The sequence below is a fragment of the Trachemys scripta genome, chromosome 11 (genome assembly GCF_013100865.1).
Source record: "Trachemys scripta elegans isolate TJP31775 chromosome 11, CAS_Tse_1.0, whole genome shotgun sequence".
NCBI lineage: Eukaryota > Metazoa > Chordata > Testudines > Emydidae > Trachemys > Trachemys scripta.
In genome coordinates this window covers 2,353,738-2,372,322 of record NC_048308.1, presented here as the reverse complement: position 1 = coordinate 2,372,322, position 18,585 = coordinate 2,353,738, and positions in this window count along the sequence as shown.

Sequence of the window (18,585 nt, the reverse complement as noted above, 5' to 3'; positions counted from 1 at the left end):
TGAAGGGCTCGCAGCAGGTGACACATGTTTAGCTTTCAGGAAAATATTTCCTGGGATCCTGCTTAAAAAATCATTGCAGTTGACGGAGCTGTAAAGATGATCTCAGGCAGACAGATGAGCCTGCTGTGATGTCCCAGGAGACTCACTGAACATCTTCATTAATGCTGTGGAAGTGGGAGCAAGCAACCTCTGCATGAAATTCACAGACTGTACTAACACCGAGGGCAGAGAGAGCACAGAGGAAATGTAGTGAGGTTAGAGTGAAAGACAGACAACATCATGATGAACTGTGGAAAAAAGCCAAGCGAATGTGATACATAAAGGGAAGAAATAAGCGGGAAACGCAGAGATTCAATGCGAGAACAAAACTTGATAAGCAGTGACAGGGACAGAGACCAAAAGGTGATGTTACAAGCAGCCCAGAATCACATTGACCTCACATCTAATCTGCTGTTTACTGAGACATCAAGTCGCCGAGTAGAAAGATAAAATACCCTTGGCTCTAGCGAGACCACCTCAGAATATTGAGTTCATTTCTAGGCCTCTCAGTAGGATACCTGTGGCGGGGTGACGACTCACCGGTGCGGCGCCTCCTGCTGGTTGTCCAGGGAATTAGCTCTTTTCCAGCTCTGGAGCGCCCTCTGTTGGCTGATGCATCTCCTGCCGCTGGCCCCTGGGTTCCTCCTTGGACCCCGGTGCCCTTTGCTCAGGGGTTCTGCCCACCGCAGTATCCCCTCTCTCTGGGTCTGCCCTCCCCATGGAGCCCCCAACCCCCTATCCCCACCTTGCCTCAGTGGCTACTGCCAGTCGTCGTCTAGCCCCTGCTCCCTGGGGCAGACGCAGTCTGTAAACCACTCACCATTGGCAAGGTGGGTGGGACCGGCTGCCTCTGCCTATCCCTGGGCCGCCCCTCTGCAGCCCCAGTACCCTCTTGTGGGCCCTTAACTCGACCTGCAGCCTGGGGCTTTGCTAGGCTGGAGCTCCCCAGCTCCCTCTGCCCTTCCCCAGCACTGCTCCACCCTAGGTACCTTCCTCAGCTTCCTAGGCAGCCAGGTCCTTCTCTCTCTAGAAGCTAGAGAGAGTGTCTCTTTTGTCTCTGGTCCTCAGCCCTCTTATAGGGCTAGCTGTGGCTGATTGGGGTATGGCCCCACCTGTGGCTACTTTCCCCGAATCAGCTTAGCTTTCCCCCCATCCCAGCCTTCTCCCAGGGCTGTTTTAAGCCCTTCAGGGCATGAGTGGGGTGACCACCCCGCTACAATACCAATGACATGGATGGAGTTCTGAGACAAGCCATCAAAATGATTAGGGAGCTGGACGGTCTGATATGAAGACCGAGCTAAATATGTATTGACAATGGGCTAAGTAACAGCTAAGGGACAGAGAGGGAAATGGACCGCAGGTATCCAAGAAGGGTGATACATTATTTCGGGTGCTAGAAGGGAGGCATGACTAGAAATAATGGGTTGAAATGTAGAAAGAAAAAATTTCAGGCTGAGAATTTCCTGACAGTGAGATCTGTGATGCTCTGGACAAATCTCCCAGGAGGGGTCTGGGACTTTGACAGCCGATGCCAGACCAGGCAGTTGAATCTGTACGACACAGAACAGTCCTGCACTGGCAGGGAGGTGAACCGAAAACAGGATAATTCTTCTTCCTCTCTAACTTCCGTAATTCTGTATTCATACCACGGCAAAAGCAGCATCAACATGTGTCAGCACCTGAATGTCCATTCCCCTTTGGAGCAGCCGTGAATGGTCCGGGGGCTGTGAAAAGGAGCTCAGTTGGGAGAGTTTAATATTCATAAACAGTCCATCTAATCCTGTAATCATGCCTCCGGATCCCCCGTGCGCCTTGGCCATGTCTTGCAGCGTGGGCTGTCCACATGTTATATAAGAGCTTAAAAAAATAAAACAGTTTAGATTCACAGCCTCAGAGATGTGACGGCCAGGAGGGACCATTGTGATCATCCCAATCCCCCGTTAATTCCTGAATCCAGCCCAGAACTTGCGGTTGAGCTAGAGCAAATCTTTATGAATTAAATACACATTAGCTGCCAGATGCAGCGGTGATGCGTGCATACGCGATAGATCGATCGATCATTTTCAGCGCTGTCAGAATCAGGCGCTAATATTTCCCTGGGCTCCTCCATACAAATGTGGGGGGTTTGTGCCATCTTTCTATCATACCCACAGTCACAAAATAAACCCAGATTTGGCCCTGGGGCTGTTAGATCAATAGAATGTAATTTCCTCCTGAACGTTTCCATTCCTGGCGTGTGTGTGTGTGTGTTTTGTTGGTTTTGCTTTAAACTCCCAGACCATTTTTTTTCTTTCCCTTTTGGAAGGAGACTCCAATGTTTCAGTTGCTTGTTTTATAAGGCATTGCATCATCTCTCCTCCTTGCCATTAATTAACCAGTGTAATATTTTCCACGTGAAGTCACAGAACTTGAAATGAACATATTTCGGCATCAATTAGATCTCTTGCTCATGTGAGGGCCCAGCTGCACTTTAAATACTATTTATATAATGGTAATGAGCCAGTCATCACTGCTGCTGGCCTGCAAGTGAGTTTTGTTTAGTGCCTACTTGCAAATGACTATAAGTAGGTGGAGCCGTTTTGTTTTTTTTTTTCTTTACCAGAGACTATGTTGGATAAAGCGTCCTGGTTTTTAACACACAAAATGGGCTGGCAGCATAAAATCGGATGTTATTCTTGGTGTCCGTTTTATTTTGTTCTGTTTTCCTTGGAAAATACACCCATCAAAGGCAGGAGTTGCTTCTTTTAAGACTGTTTTTTTTTTCCTTTTCGAATGGAGGTTTCTGTTTGGCACCTTTCCTCTCACACAGACATTTTTCAGGGAGAGATTTAGACATCTAAACAACCTTCGCTGATGGATGGTGGAGTCAGAGGGATCAGGGTAGAAAAATGAGGTTAGAGAAGCACTGGCAAACCTCAATGTGGATTAGGTAAAATCCACATGGATAAAATAAGGACTGACCCAATTCTCAGGCTCAGTACGCAGCCCCGTTCAATTGGGAGGTTCAGAAAAGTTTGGTTAACTTTTAAAGAAAAGTCCACGTTGCAATACCCTCAGCTATCCCTCCCATGACTTCTTAGTACAGCCCAGGGTGTAGGGTGCCCCTGTGTGATTACACCAGGTAACACAGATCTGGGAGATGGAGAATCAGGGGGAGCCCCAAGGTCAGTCTGTGTCCAGCAGCCTCGTCAAAGAATCCTCTATATTTATTTCAGTGTCCTGTCTCGTCTCTCTCTAATGATTATACAGCCCCTATCGCTGTATCAGTCCAGGCCCTTAGCACCTCCAAACTGTTTGAAGATAGAAATAACACCGACAAGCTCTCTTTCTTCCCAGGCTGTACTAGAAACAGCTGGCTTAGTTTGTAGTTGTGTGTGACTCTGAACCATTTATGGAGACCACAGACCCTGTGAAACTCACTCTGGAATGGAGGCCCCAACTTGTGTAACACCGACAGACCCTGGTCGTCAGCAGGTGGGAATCGAACCTGGGACCTCCGGACCGAAATGCACGAGCCGCTACTGCATGACTGAAAAGCCACATGGCCCTTAGCTAACGCTGTAGAGCAGACTCATTAATCTCTCTCTAAGTGGTCTTGGTGGCACTCGATAGGACAGTACCCTACACCCAGAAGGCGTGTGGGTTACACTGGCTCAGCAACTCAGGGCTTGTCTACACCTGAAACGCTGTGATACTGGAGCGCTTCAGTGTAGACACTCACTCAGCAATGGAAGGGATTCTCCTGTCAACGTGGTTAATCCATCTCCCCGAGACGTGATATCTAGGTTGATGGAAGAATTCTTCCATCAGCCTAGCACTGTCTACACCGGGGGTTGGGCCCTCTTAACTACGTCGCTCAGGGGTGGATGTAGGAGTTGACCTACTTTTTGAACGTAGACTTGGCCTTAGTCCCAGTTTTGCTTCGAAGCACCAGGCCTGTCCAGAATCTTGGCCACGTCACCACATAAAATTAGGCCCTGAAATAGCCAACAGCCTGTGCTGGTGTTAGTTACATGACCCTAATGCAGCTGAGTTTCAGATGACTCAAGCAAGTATAGCTCAGCTCTGCTCATCGGTGGCTTGGAAGACGGAGAGCAGGACCTGACTGTAAGCAGCCCCGTGCTGAAAATGTGCCCCAAACCAATCCAGGTCCACTGGCCACAATGCCAGTTTTCAGAGCCTCCTTATGCCCAGTCCAGGGGGTAAGGGACTGGATCACAAAGCCTCATAGAGGAGAGGGATTGCTTTGTGTTTTGTCTTAAAAGAGGATTAAGAATTGATCAACCTCACAGTACTTCAGCATGTCAGCCTGGATTAGAGGGGGTCTCAAGCCATGCTGTGATATACGGAGTCAGAGTCCATCTTAATCAGGAAGATGACAGCTACAAAGTATTCGTGCAAGCAGACTGGCTCCCGCAGAGTTTGAGCTCCAGCTTTGTCTCCTTTGTAGACCAGGGCTGCCATCCTCTTCGGAACTTTGTGCTGCACATGGAGACATCCTGAACAACACATGTCAGGTAAACATAGCCAAAACTGCAACACTGGGGTTTGCATTTTACATACCCTGATAGCTTGGTTATTTTCAGATCCAGACTCTGCGCTTGACTTGTTGCAAGGACAGGGACTAAAACCAAATCCAAATGCAAATTTTACAGGCAGATTTTAAACACGCCCAAATCCGTTATACTTTCCCCTGAAACATTTGTATTTCTCCCAGTGCCTATAAAGAGCAAGGAGCAATCAACCCCAGGGGAATACGTATGGCATTTTGTTTATTTCTTTCACATGCCATGTATAATTCTTCTTCACTTGAGAGAATCACAGCAACCGTTCCTCTTGGTGTGCTTCTTGCCCCGCTCCCTAGGATCCTTGGGTGCTAAATTAATGATTTACCACTAGTCACGTCCAAGCAGGTATCAATGGGTTGCCAAGGGACTGGTGAGGTTTAGATTATTTTTGGCTCTGGCAATGAGAGCGCTCTCTTGCTGGAAGTCTTGTCTTCTCTGGCAACAGGTAGAGTGTCCTCCTGGCTGCCAAGAGATGACCAAGAGCCAGGCAAGCATTGGTTTTCACCAGACGCTTTACTTTCCCCTCAGGCAGACTATGTTCTGCCCTCAGGCATTTCCAGGTCCCATAGTGCTTCTCAGCCTGCCAATGTCTTGGTCACTGGTGGGAAGTTAGCTGATATCTTGGGGGCTAGTTGGTGACTGGCAGTGGCCTTATCCTGAGGTGAGGTGGGGTTAGTGGGTGGGGGTTCCCCTGGGAGGGGAGACCCAGCGTGTGTGGGTATTGCCAGGGGGCAGCACCCAGAGCAAGGGGCACCGTGGTCCTGGGAGGGACACGGGGGCCAGTGCAGACGACAAGGCTCATATGAAAGGCCTTTTAAAGCCAAACGAGGCAGGCTAGGAAGCTCCGTGCTAGGGTCACCATCTAAGACTGAGACTTCAAACACAGGGCCTGTCTGATTGTTCCTGGACGCTCCCCGCTGAACTATTCCACCATGCTGGATGATCAAGGTGATACAAGAGCACTCAAGGAAGACAAGGCCGTGGCGAAGAAGCTAAATGAATTATTTGTATCAAGCTTCACTGCCGAGGATGTGAGGGAGATTCCCACACCTGAGTCATTCTGAGGAACTGTCCCAGATTGAGGTGTCAGTCAAGGAGGTTTGGGAACAAATTGATAAATTAAACAGTAATAAGTTACCAGGCCCAGATGGTATTCACCCAAGAGTCCTGAAGAAACTCAAGTATAAAATTGCAGAACTACTATCTGTGGTTATCACTTAAATCAGCCTCTGTATCAGATGACTGGCAGATAGTTAATGTAATGCTGTTTAAAAAAACCCAAAAAGCTGCAGAGGCAATCCTGGCAATTTCAAGACGTAAGTTTAACTTCAATACCAGGCAAATTGGTTCAAACGCCAGTAAAGAACAGAATTATCAGACACAGAGATGAACCCGATTTGTTGGGGAAGAATCAACACAGCTTCTGTAAAGGGAAATCATTCCTCACCAATCTATCAATTCTTTGAGGGCAAAACCAAACATCTAGACAAGGGGGATCCAGTGGATGTAGTGTACTTGGACTTTCAGAAAGCCTTTGACAAGGTCCCTCACCAAAGACTCTTAAGCAAAGTAAGCAGTCATGGGATAAGAGGGAAGGTCCTCTTATGGTGGGTAACTGCTTAAAAGATAGGAAACAAAAGATAGGAATAAATGGTCAGTTTTCACAGTGGAGAGAGGTAAATAGCAGGGTTCCCCAAGGATCTGTACTGGGACCAGTACTGTTCAACATATTCATATATGATCTGGAAAAAGGGATTTACAGTGGGATGGCAACATTTACAGATTATACAAAATTACTCCAAACGGTTAAGTCCAAAGCTGATTGTGAAGAGTTACAAAGGGATCTCACAAAACTGGGTGGCCGGGCAAGAAAATGGCACATGAAATTCAGAGTTGATAAATGCAAAGTAATGCACATTGGAGAACATAATCCTAACCTATCCATACAAAATAATGGGGTCTAAATTAGCTGTTACCACTCAAGAAAGAGATCTTGGAGCCATTGTAGATAGCTCTCTGAAAACATCTGCAAATGTGCATCAGCAGTTAAAAAGGCTATCGGAATGTCAGGCACCATTGGGAAAGGGATAGATAATAAGACAGTCAATATCATAACGCTGCTATATAAATCCATGGTATGCCCACATCTTGAAAACTGGCTTCAATTCTGGTCACCTGACCTAAAAAAAAAAAATAGAATTGGAAAAAGTACAGAGAAGGGCAACAAAAACTATTAGGGATATGGAACAGCTTCTGTATGTAGGGAGAGTAAAAAGATGGGGGACTGTTCAGTTTAGAAAAGAGACAATTAATGTGGGGAGATGATAGAGGTCTATTAAATCATGACTGGTTTGGAGAAAGTGACTAGGGAAGTGTTATTTCCCCCTTCACATAATACACCAACCAGGAGTCACCCGATGACATTAACAGGCAGAAAGTTTAAAACAGACAAACGGGTCACTTGCTGGAGGATTCTCTGCACCTTGAGGCCTTTAAACCACAATTTGACGACTTCAATAACTCAGACATAGGTTAGGGGTTTGTTACTGGAGTGGGTGGGTGAGATTCAGTGGCCTGCATTGTGCAGGAGGTCAGACTAGATGATCATAATGGTCCCTTCTGACCTTAAAGTCTATGAGTCTATGAGAAATATTTCTTCACACAAGGCATAGTCAACCTGTGGAACTCCTTGCCAGGGGATGTTGTGAAGGCCAAAACTATAAAAGGGTTCAAAAAGAATTAGGTAAGTTCATGACGGATAGGTCCATCAATGGCTATTAGACAAGATGGTCAGGGAGGCACCCCCATGCTCCAGGTGTGTCTAAACTGCTGACTGCCAGATGCTGGGAATGGACGACAGGGGATGGATCTCTTAAGAACTGCCCTGTTCTGTTCACTCCCTCTGAAGCACCTGGCACTGGCCACTGCTGGAAGACAGGATACTGGGCTAGGTGAACCATTGATCTGAGCCAGTATGGCAGTTCCTATTCTCATTTGGCAGCGTGTTACATGCACTCTGCACTGGTGTCAACACCGCCACTGGGGCACTATCTCTGCTCCCCATGGCATTCCGTACAGTTGGGAATCTGTTCTTGGGGACGGGCAGGCTCAGAGATCACTGTACGTTTGGAAGCATTGTCTAACGAGATTCTTCCAGCATCTTGCTGGAGTGCTACCCTGAAGTGTTAACACTGCACGTTCCAGCCATAAAAAATGCTTCCTAAATCTTAGCCTGCAGACACCAACGTATGAATGAAAATCTTGGGAGCAGAGAAGCCAAGGTCATCTCGGCTCCTGTGTGTTTTGAATCTCACGCATTTTTATTTCATTTTAATTGCAATGAAGGCTGTTTAGTGGCAGGGGAAGCTTTAAAGGCTAAACTGTGAAAAGAACCTGAAAACTACTGTACAAAAAAGGCAATTTTAAAAAAAGCAAAAAAACCCCAAAACATCCCAGCTCACTGTGTGTCAGATCTAGCTCTCAGTCATGATTCCCACCGGGGGAGTGGTGGCTGGGCTGTTTTATCAGGTTTACGTTCCCCAAACTGCAATTTCAGACTAATCTGTTCTCAGGACTTTTTAATCACCAAATTCACAGCGCCAAGAGTATCAATTCCTCTTCCCCATCCTCCTTGTCTCCCAGCCCAATTCCCAGGACTTGACAGAAACCACAAAGGCCAACAAGATACCAGAATGGGACGTCTATTAAAAATAGAACAAACCCAGTGAAAATCCTTGGAAAGCATCAGGGAGCTGTAGAAGGAGCCAGCCTTGTTTCACCCTGATGCAATTGACCAACTATCTGAGCGGGGTCCCGTGCTGATGAAACCGACCTGTGTCACCGAATGAGAATGACATCAGCGCCCACATCAGAGGAACAAAAACAAAGGTCAGCAATAGGAACAGGGCCAAATCTCTCTGCCATTTTGTGTCTCTGCTCAGAGAAGGGCCTGAAAGCTGGAAACTCAGAATGAGTCTAATTCATGACCAAGCACTGGAATGGGTTACCTAGGGAGGTGGTGGAATCTCCTTCCTTACAGGTTTTTAAGGTCAGGCTTGACAAAGCCCTGGCTGGGATGATTTAGTTGGGAATTGGTCCTGCTTTGAGCAGGGGGTTGGACTAGATACCTCCTGAGGTCCCTTCCAACCCTAGTCTTCGATGAGTCTATGATTCTATGACCAAAGTTTGGCATTCAGATGCATCATCTTAACGCCACCCGGCTGCTTTTTCACCAGATCCCTTCAAGCCCTTGCTCATCTAGAGGGACACCACAAGTGTCTCCTGCATTCTGGAAAGGATGCATGGCTTAACGATTCATACCCTGCCTTAGGATTCAGGAGGCCCATGTTCTGATCCAGGCTTTGCCGTAGTCTGACCTCCCTTCCCCCCCCCCCCGCTCTGTACGTCAGTTTCCTCACCTGTTACATGAAACTGACAACTTCAAAAAGCTACATCCATTGATGTTTGTAAAGTGCTTTGAGATCCTTTGATGGATTGCCCCATAAGTGACACGCAGAAGGCCTTAAATGGGACTCAAGTGCTGCCCCCACATAGGAGGTGAATTTCAGGCCCTGGTGGTGCATGTTACTATTATATTTATAGGGCCAGCTTTAGGATCGTGAAGGCCTCTTCAAAGTTAATCTTGCAGAAGGTGCCCCCACTTCAAACCTGACCCAACACACTCCTTTCCATGCCAGGAGTGCCTGCACTTTACCATACGGCATCACCATACAATGACTTTGCATCCCACCGGAATAGGAAGTGTCATGGCATCACATTGCGCAGACCCAGACCATGGATTCTGCATTCGTGTTCCAGTGTTGCTGTCATTCACAGCGCTGGTATTAGAGCAGCACCTAGTGGCCTCAGCTGAGATCAGGGCCCTGTTGTGCCAGGTGCTGTACACACACACAGAGTAAGAGTCAGTCCCTGCCCCAAAGAGCTTACGCTCTAAACAGACGAGACAGACACATTGTCCCTGTTTAACAGATGGGCAGCCAACGGAGTCACAGGCAGATTAAGTGGTTTGCTCAGGGTCACACAGGGCACAGCTGGGAATTTAACCCAGAACTCCTGGCTGCCAGTCCAGTGCCTCACCCACAAGGCCAACGTCTCCTCCTGCTGCCACTTGTCTTTCTCAGTACTGACCTCTGCCCTCCTTACGTTTCTCTGACGTTTTTACTGTAATTGGCTCAGTAAACCGGTAAAATTCTAGGACATCAAATACATACACGCAAGACTGAAGGGCATGAGTAGAACTGGATGTGGGGAGGCCAGGGCTGGAGCAGCCGATGGGGCTGTGAGTCGGGACTGAGGGGCATTAGCAAAGCTGTGTGTGGGGAGGCCAGGTATGGCTTAGCAGGGATGCTGCAGATGAGCATTGTGGTGTGTTGGTATTTACGATCTCGCTGCAGACATTCAGTACGTGAAACGTCAGCCACATCTATTGCTCAGAACAGACACTCAGTGAACATTAGCTCCATTCACCAGACTCTTATTTTGTTTCTTCTGCGACTGGAGCGGAGGAGGCTGCATTCCCTACGTGCCAATTCCGCCTCTCTCGCATGGCCCACAGACGCACTGCAGGAATCAGGAAACATTTTCTTCCTGTGGAATACTTGGTCAGATTAGCAGAAATAAAACAATGCCTCCGTCAAGGCACAACAGCTGGGCGGTAGGTCATTCCTTGCCCCCCAGGCAGCTGACCCCACTTTGCTGCAGTGGAGGTGTGCACCGTGGGGCAGGGTGCTCTTGAAGGTAGAGTAGGGGTGCTATGAAACGGGCGTTCTACTCCTGCCTCTGATATTGACGTGCTGCAGGAGTTTAGGCAAGTTTCTTCACTGCTCTGTCTCTTCATCTGTAACACAGAGATATCAATACTTAGCGTGGTCTAGTTATTAAGGAGACCTGCCTTGAGTGCAGGGGAGTGGACCAGATAACCTCTCGCTGTCTCTTCCAGTCCTACACTTCTCTGATTCTATCACTCCCTGTGTGATCAGACTTTATCAGTTTTTGTGAAGTGCTACGAGACCTTCTAACGGAAGCTGTTTCATTTCAGTTGAAGACAAATAAGAGGGGACACAACCAGGGTGTCTAAAGTCATGAGCAGTATGGGGAAGCTGGGGTTTCCATTGCCTTCTCTTGCAACACCAGAACAAAGAAATCAAACTCCAGCAGCAACACGTTTTAAACTGATCGAAGGAAATGCCCTACTAAAATATCCCACCCAGGCAGGGCCTTCCAGAAATAAAAATCTCAGGTTATGCATTGTGTCACTTATCCAACTACAACTTGTGCTGTCCTGTTCTTTCCTTAAGGGGCGGGCTGAGCACTGTAGGTTCCTGTGCTGGATAGCTGCATGAACTTAGTGCGGCCTCGTGGTGAAGTCACAGGACCTGGAGCTATTCCTGGCTCTGCCACTGGCCTGTTGGGTGACCTTGGGCAAGTCACTTTGCCGCCATGTGCCTCAGTTTCCCCATCGGTGAAACAAGGGTGAAACTGCCCACCTTGGTAACACACTCTGAGATCTACTGATTGAAAGTGATATATAAGAGCTAGGTATTAGTATTTATTTATGGTCATTCACAGGCAAAGAAATACATAACTGAGGTGGAACATTTAAAGCCTGGCTTGGTCAGATTTTCTATGATTTTGGTTATCATAGAAATTCCACAGGCTTTAAGGCCAGAAAGGATCATTGTGATCCTCTAGGCCAAGGGCTGTCAACTGAAAGGTCACAAACAGGTTGCAACCACTCTGCACGCCCTGGGAAGTACATCCCTCCTAGTGGAGAGGGTAACCCAGCAGAGATCCCTGCATTGAGACCAACAATGGTTGAATTAGACCCTATCTGTATAACAGATGAGACCATCACCTCCCTCGCCCTGGCCAGTATAGGACAGTGCCTAGAGTATATGCTCCAAATCTTTATCCAGTCTAGTTTTCAATGCCGCTATTACTGAAGCTGCTACCAACAGACTCTTCCCCAGGCAAGACCAACCAGCTACGTAGATACTTACCTCTGCTATGTTGCGGGGGTGTAACTTTTAACTAACCCAGCCCCATGTCATGTGTCTTCCTCTGTCTTTGTACAGAGCCAAGCACATTATTAAACCCCTTCACTGCAGAACCCAACTGCTGTGCCACGCTCATGTCTGAGAGCAGGCGGTATTGTCAACCCCAAGCATTCAAAAATCCTGACCCTGGCCCTCCAAAATCATGAGTAATAATATGGTTTTGGGTCTTTTTATTTGCCATCTGGCTTTCGAGCCCTGAGGGTGTCCTTGGATCCTGTTTTCAAGCTTTTTTCTGCTACCATGAGGATTAAAAAACACGTTATCATGTGATCACGTGACTCCTGGAGCTGGGGCATTAATGAAAATGCCCAATATTGTGAGAACTGACAACCTTAAGTGTGCCAGAGTGGGGGGGAGGGATATATAAGGCACATAGCCAGGGGAGCACTGGAGGAAGATTATGCCTCAGTGTACCTGGCACCTGGCCAGCGTTCAGTTGGTTCAAGGAATGACTCCCACATGGTCAACCTCCCACGCAGCTGTTTTCCTTGCCCTCTTCCTTAGGAACCTTTTTCCCACCCCATGTCCCCTCTCTGACCACTTGTAGCCTGAGACACAGGGAGGAAATCCACTGGGTGAGGAGGAAAGCTATGTCAAGCGCTTGTCTCTTTCCAGCAGACCACCCAAATACGCAACATCACGGGGCTGGTTGCGGATGACATCATTAACCTGCAGGCTTGATGGCTCGCAAGCCACAGAAAACAAGGAGGGAGCTTTTTATTCAGTCATTTTTAAAATGTTACTTCCTCTTCACCCCGCACTGCTATGCCATCTTTTTCTATCTGTCTATGGCAAAGCTGTAGAGAACATGGTGCTTTTATTTCTGGGTTTTTTTAAAGGGGCTTTCTCATGATCTCATCATTTGATATGCAAATGCTGGGAGTTTCTGCATCCCTGTCCGGCTTCCTCCAGCGGAAACTGCCTGTCACTTGCTTTGCTCTAACCTTTGAGAACAGACTGGGTGGCTAGCAAACATGCTCCCAAGCTTCCCCCGTGTGGCACCACCAGCAATGGCTTCGTATGCTAGTTGAAATCAAATGGGCATCAGAAATCAGGAACTACTCAGCCTTAGTTTGACATTAGAATAGTTCCTTGCAATTGAAACAAGTGGGCCATGAACAGTGATAATAGATAGATAGATACTTGCATCTGTTATCAAATGCATATGTTAGAGCAGCAGCTGGTAGCACTGCCTGTTAACAAGATTCCCCAACAGTTCCCATTATAAGACCCTGTTTTCAGTTGCTTATCACTTTGCCAAGTTTTAACCGTTGGGATTGAAACTTTCTATGCTGGCTGTCTGACTCAGGCTGGGAAATTTACATCAAAGCCGTGCAGCTATTTCTGAGAGGAAGGCTGGGGAAAAGTCGTTTGTTTTGCAATGTTAAAACCCCCTTTTCTTTGAGAAGCTCTAGCACAAATCCCCTTCCTGCCCCCCATTTTGGAGCAGTGACTTGACATTTGGCAAAAGGTCGGCCTTTGTGTCAGGAACATCCCTGTTGAGGTCGCTATGAAAATCTGTCCACATTTGGCCACGTTATGAGCCCTAGAAATATTTGCACATGCTCAGTAGAGACTTCTTAGATTTTAGCAGCTAAAATCTCAGCAGGTTCCATCCTCACCAAGCAGGCTCCAGACTCTCTGTCAGCTCCTAGTACTCACCAGACTGTGCACGGGCCATCCTTTCAGAGCCACTGAGCACGTACAGAGCTGCAGGTACTCACGAGCCCTTTCCTTCCAACTCAGCACTCGGGCACTACAGTGATGAGCACCACAGAAAAGCCCATGAGGAAATCCATAATTCTGTCTTCAGAGCCGGATTTGAAGAGTGGGCAGTAAATAAGGCCGGGACACACATTGAGGCTAAACCAAAGTACTGAATAGCTAAGTGCCCTGAATGAGCAAGGGTCCTGTGGCAAAAACAGTATGTGGGATCATGTAATTAATCACAGTATCATAATGCATATGCGCAAGGGGGCTGAATTAAGGTTGCACAGGCAACCTTAATTGTGGAATGCTAAATTTTGGATCTTGCTTCTCTCAGGTAGCAAAATCTTTAGCCATCGGAGTTTAGTGAATTTTTTTTAAAAGGTAGCTGTAGTGGATTAATCAGTCAGTTACTTAATGGCTCTTTCACGGCGCTGTGTTTATAAAATCCAGACTCGTCACTGGGCTGCAGCATTTGCTTGTTTCCCTTTTTCTAATCACCAAAAATCTCTCTTCACTTTTATGGTACATGCAGACCGTAAGCCCATGACATAGATAGTGTGACACTGCTGGCCACTCCATAACTTTGGTCCAGGCAGGGCTTAATTTGTAATGAAAGATGTGCCAGCGTTCAAGCAATTTTTTTTTATATTCATAACTGATGCAGCAAGCCCAGAGATGCTGGGGCTATGAATTGCCAAGCCCAGAGAGGCCAGGGCTCAGCCCTGGCATAGATTAAACACTGGGTCCATTGGCTCCAGGCTACAAATGGTTTGTCGCTTACCCTAGGCTAAGTCAACCTATTCACTTCCCATCTTTACCATAACCATAAAGTCCTGCCAAACAATCATCGGCAATCTCAAATACCTTGCTACACACACCACCATCTATTAACCAAACCAGAGATACTGAGCGTTTCTTAAACAATGCAGAAAGGGTTGAAACTTTTTGCAAAGCAATCCAAAAAAAAAAAATCATACCTTTCCCATATGTGTACTATGTGTTTCATATAATTTATTTGCACACATGGTAAAAATATAGCAGACAATATATAAAATGCATTTTTGAAAGAAAGAGAATTGGCCTATTGTTCTGCTGTTTAAAATATGGGACACCACGCTGTATACTTTAAAATTATTAGAATATGTTGAAGATACTTTATGTCATCCCATGTAATATATTTGAAATATCATGACAGCTGCTGAGGGTTATAATATGTTCCATATTGTTGGATATATTCTAAATGTTTGTATAGCACATTTTATGAAGCATGTGGCATAGAAATTTTCCCTGGGTGTTTTTGTTTCTCTAGTTGATTTGAGTGACTATGAGACAAACATGAAAAATAAAATAAAAGTGAAAAAAAAAGTGTTGACTCGTGATGGCTTGATTTGCTTAGTCACAGGTTTGGGTAAATGAGATTTCCTTTGTGGGAAACAAAAGCCTCTCATCAAATATGTATTTGCATGAGTATTTGAGCTGTTCTTTTGAGGTTTTTAAATTCTCCAATCAGGGAGCAGAAACAGTCCCATGTGACTTAAGTAGCCTAAAGTACAATGCAAATAGAAAATCATGAATACTTGCCGAAGCCAGATTGCAAACATTATCAAACTCAGACAACCCATTCAAGCAACCGACGCATCAGACACGATCTGTCTATTGAGAATTTGCAAACAAACCAACCAATAAGCCCAAATGAAGTGTTACCATTTATCTTAAAAATTGTGCTGTGTTACAGAGTACCATAGGATCCAGAGATAGAAAAGATCTATTAGCTTCTATCTATTCTGTTTCCAGCAGAGTAGGGTTACTCCATATTGTACAGAACACTAGCATCTCCCCTTACATTTTTATGGTTTTTGTTCCTTATACAACGTGACGACATTATGGTCCCATATTGCTTGATAGCCAAAAAGCAATGTCTATAGTAATTGGTGCTGTATCGGTAAATACCATCTCCCCTGGATCCAGGTGTGACTCATAGGGTATGTCTACCCTGCAGTGTGAGCCCAGGGTTAGTGGGACTTGAATCACCTGATGCGTGGTAGGGAACCCTGGGCTTGAGCGTCTACATTGTATTTTAACCCCATGTTAGGGCTTTTCTAACCCGGGCTAGAACCTAGGGCTCTGGCATCCACACTGCAGTGTGCAGACTGAGTCAAAGTCACCATAGCCCCGAGTCCCTAGCACCCTTCCCCCACCCCCAAAATGTGGTCGCTGTAGCCCTAGGACCGTGGTGCACTGTGGGAAAACGTTGCTGCCCTTCCTGCACGTGACCCGGAAGCAGTTCACTCTCCATGGCAAACCCAGGAGGCTCGCTGGCAGATCAGTGATCAGAAGACAACAGGTTAACGCTGACCCGAGCACCTGCTGTTCCCAAAGGGGGAGGGAGGTGGCTTCCGTTTTCAATAGCGTGGATTGCAGATTGCTGGGATAGAGAGGACTAAGGAAGTTCTCCCATGGAATTGTGGGATCCTAATTTCCGGCTGACTCCCTGGGCTGCATCTACACTGCAAAGCAACAGGGCTCAGACCTTGGGTCCCGGCTTAACTCGAGTTCAGACCCTCCAGCCCTGCAGAGTCCTAGGACCCTGGTTCCGAGCCCTGTATTAGTGCAATTGCAGTATAGACGCAAGGGAGGTTAGGCTTGAGCCCGGTTTCAAGCCCGGGTTTACATTGCCATGTAGACATACCCACAGTGGCCTGAGAAAAGGACAGGGAGTGAGCAACTCCAACAGGAGAGAAAGGTTTTTGACCGGAACGCCTGGTCAAAAAGAGACCCTGGCGGCTCCAGTCGGCACCGCCAACCAGGCCGTTCAAAGTCCAGTTGGTGGCAGAGTGGGGGCCCGGGGCTAAGGCGGGATCCCTGGCTGCCCAAGCTCTGCATGGCTCCCGGAAGTGGCCGCCAGGTCCTTGTGGCTCGTAAACGCATAAGTGGCCAGGAGCCCCAAGTGCCGGCTCCGCAGCTCCAATTGGCTGGGAACCACGACCACTTAGTGCTTCAGTTTCCCTTTCTGTAAGATGCCTACAAGTGACGCCGTGAGACTAAAGGATCATTAATTGGTCTTATGAACTGATTATCCATTTCTGTGGTAGCACCAGTCTTTAGTCATGTTAATGAAGTGTTCGGGAAGATGATACCATGGAAATACAAAGCTTTCCCCAAAGGCTTATCCCTGTTCATATTTTCAAACACGTGGCAGTCCCACACTAATATCTGAGGCCCTGATTTAGCAAACTGTTACATGCTTAAGTCAACGGGACTTAAGAACATGCTTAAGTGCTTGGCGGGACAGTGACAGCCATGCATTGTGGTGCTTTGCTGCACAGGGGTCTTGCAGTGCATATGAGGATGGAATAATCAGGGTTAAGCAGCTATCAACCAGGTCAGGTTTGAGGGTGGACATACACTTCTTTGCCCAGTGAGTCACGATTTGCTTATTGTTAGCTATTAATAACCCCTGGAGGAACTGTTCAGGCTGATAACCATTTCCTATCATTTTTGGCACTTTGCAAATGTTTTTATTTTATTTTCCTGTTTCTCCCATTCCCCCAAAGGCAGCCAGATTCCCAGAACTCTTTCCCTCCTCACTTGCCAGTACAGTGAAAAATTAGACAAAATAATACTTAAAACTTATTAACGTTTTCTTTTTAAATGCACTGGATGATCCGAAGTGCAGGCTCTTTCCTCTGTCACCGGCTCAGGCACCAGACACTAATGTCATAGATGTAACAAGAGGTCATGAAATCGAAATAAATAATAATAATTATTATTGCGAAACACGATTTAGGGAAGCTTGCAGAAGCCTCATCAACACCCCCTACTGGCTGGAGGCTGCTGCTGACTTGTAAGAAAGTTTTTCCTGAAGCTCATTCAGGGTCAGAACTTGTGAGGTGTTGAGCATCTCCTGCTGTACATCCTCCTCTCAGATGTTAAAGGTACTCAGCAACTGGCACGACCAGGCCCTAAGTCGGTTAGAGCCACTGAGCAATTCCAGGATTCAGTCCAAGCCAGCATGAGGGGTTGTCTTCACATTTTCCCATGTGGCTTCCCTTAGCTCATCCCAGAGGTCGAATGGAAGTGGAGTCAATGAGAGGATTCTGCTGCCTTGTGTCTTAGCCATGGTAAACCTGCCCTCTGGAATTAGCAGCCCTTTTGCAAAGGGGAATTTCAGCTCCAGTAAAGGACCGACAAATAAGGGAGCCATGACACTCTACGTTGGGATGATTTAGTTGGGGATTGGTCCTGCTTTGAGCAGGGGGTTGGACTAGATGACCTCTTGAGGTCTCTTCCAACCCTAATCTTCTATAATTCCATGGCACGTCTTCTGAAGAAGAAAAAAAGAAGAAGAAAAAAGTCCTGTTTCTGTGGTGCCGAAGCTTGACCAAGTGATATCTTTCCATAAGTGGCACTGAAGGCTGAATGGGGATAGAAGTGGAGCAGAGGGTATATGGGGAATCTCAGAGATATGTTCTTTAAGCAGTTTCCACCTTGCAGATTCATTGGAAGGGGAAGAAAGCCCGAGATGAAATAATCTCCAGATGCAGTCCTACCCTGATAGCCAGACCCTTGTTACTTTTCATGCACACTTCCCAGAACTCCTAAAAAAGAAAAGAGAGCGAGACAATAGCAGAGTTTCTTAAGTCTTAATTGTCTTCTTGGAGCCTCATCTCACCCACTCAAAGGGAGAATATGCTGGCGTAATCCTGTAATTGACTGGCCGCGTTTCAACTGCTTTGCGGACACATGGCAGGTAAAAGAAAAATCACAATCTGATTAGACTGAGAGACGTTTTGCAACAATGGCCCTTGATTTCAGAGTTAGAGCAACAGGGAAGCCTCCTGGAAAACTTCAACAAGCATTCTGCGCACACGACGTATCGGATGTCACATCTGGGTTCCTCTCCCCTTTTTTCTGCACTGGCATGTACGGGGAAACCAGCTGTGACAGAGATGACAACATCCTGCACAAACCTGATTGAATTAAGTTAACCCTTATTGAATTACGTTTCAGTATTTTAGGAGTTCCTTGCATTAAACATGTAAATGTTGACGTACTGTTGAGGGACTTTATGTAATCCCATGGGAGAGTGTAACCGAATGAAGACTCATCGGTGCGGCGCCTCCTGCTGGTGGTCAGGGAATTAGCTCTTTTCCAGCCTCGGAGCGCCGTTTGTTGGCCGATGTCTCGCCTGT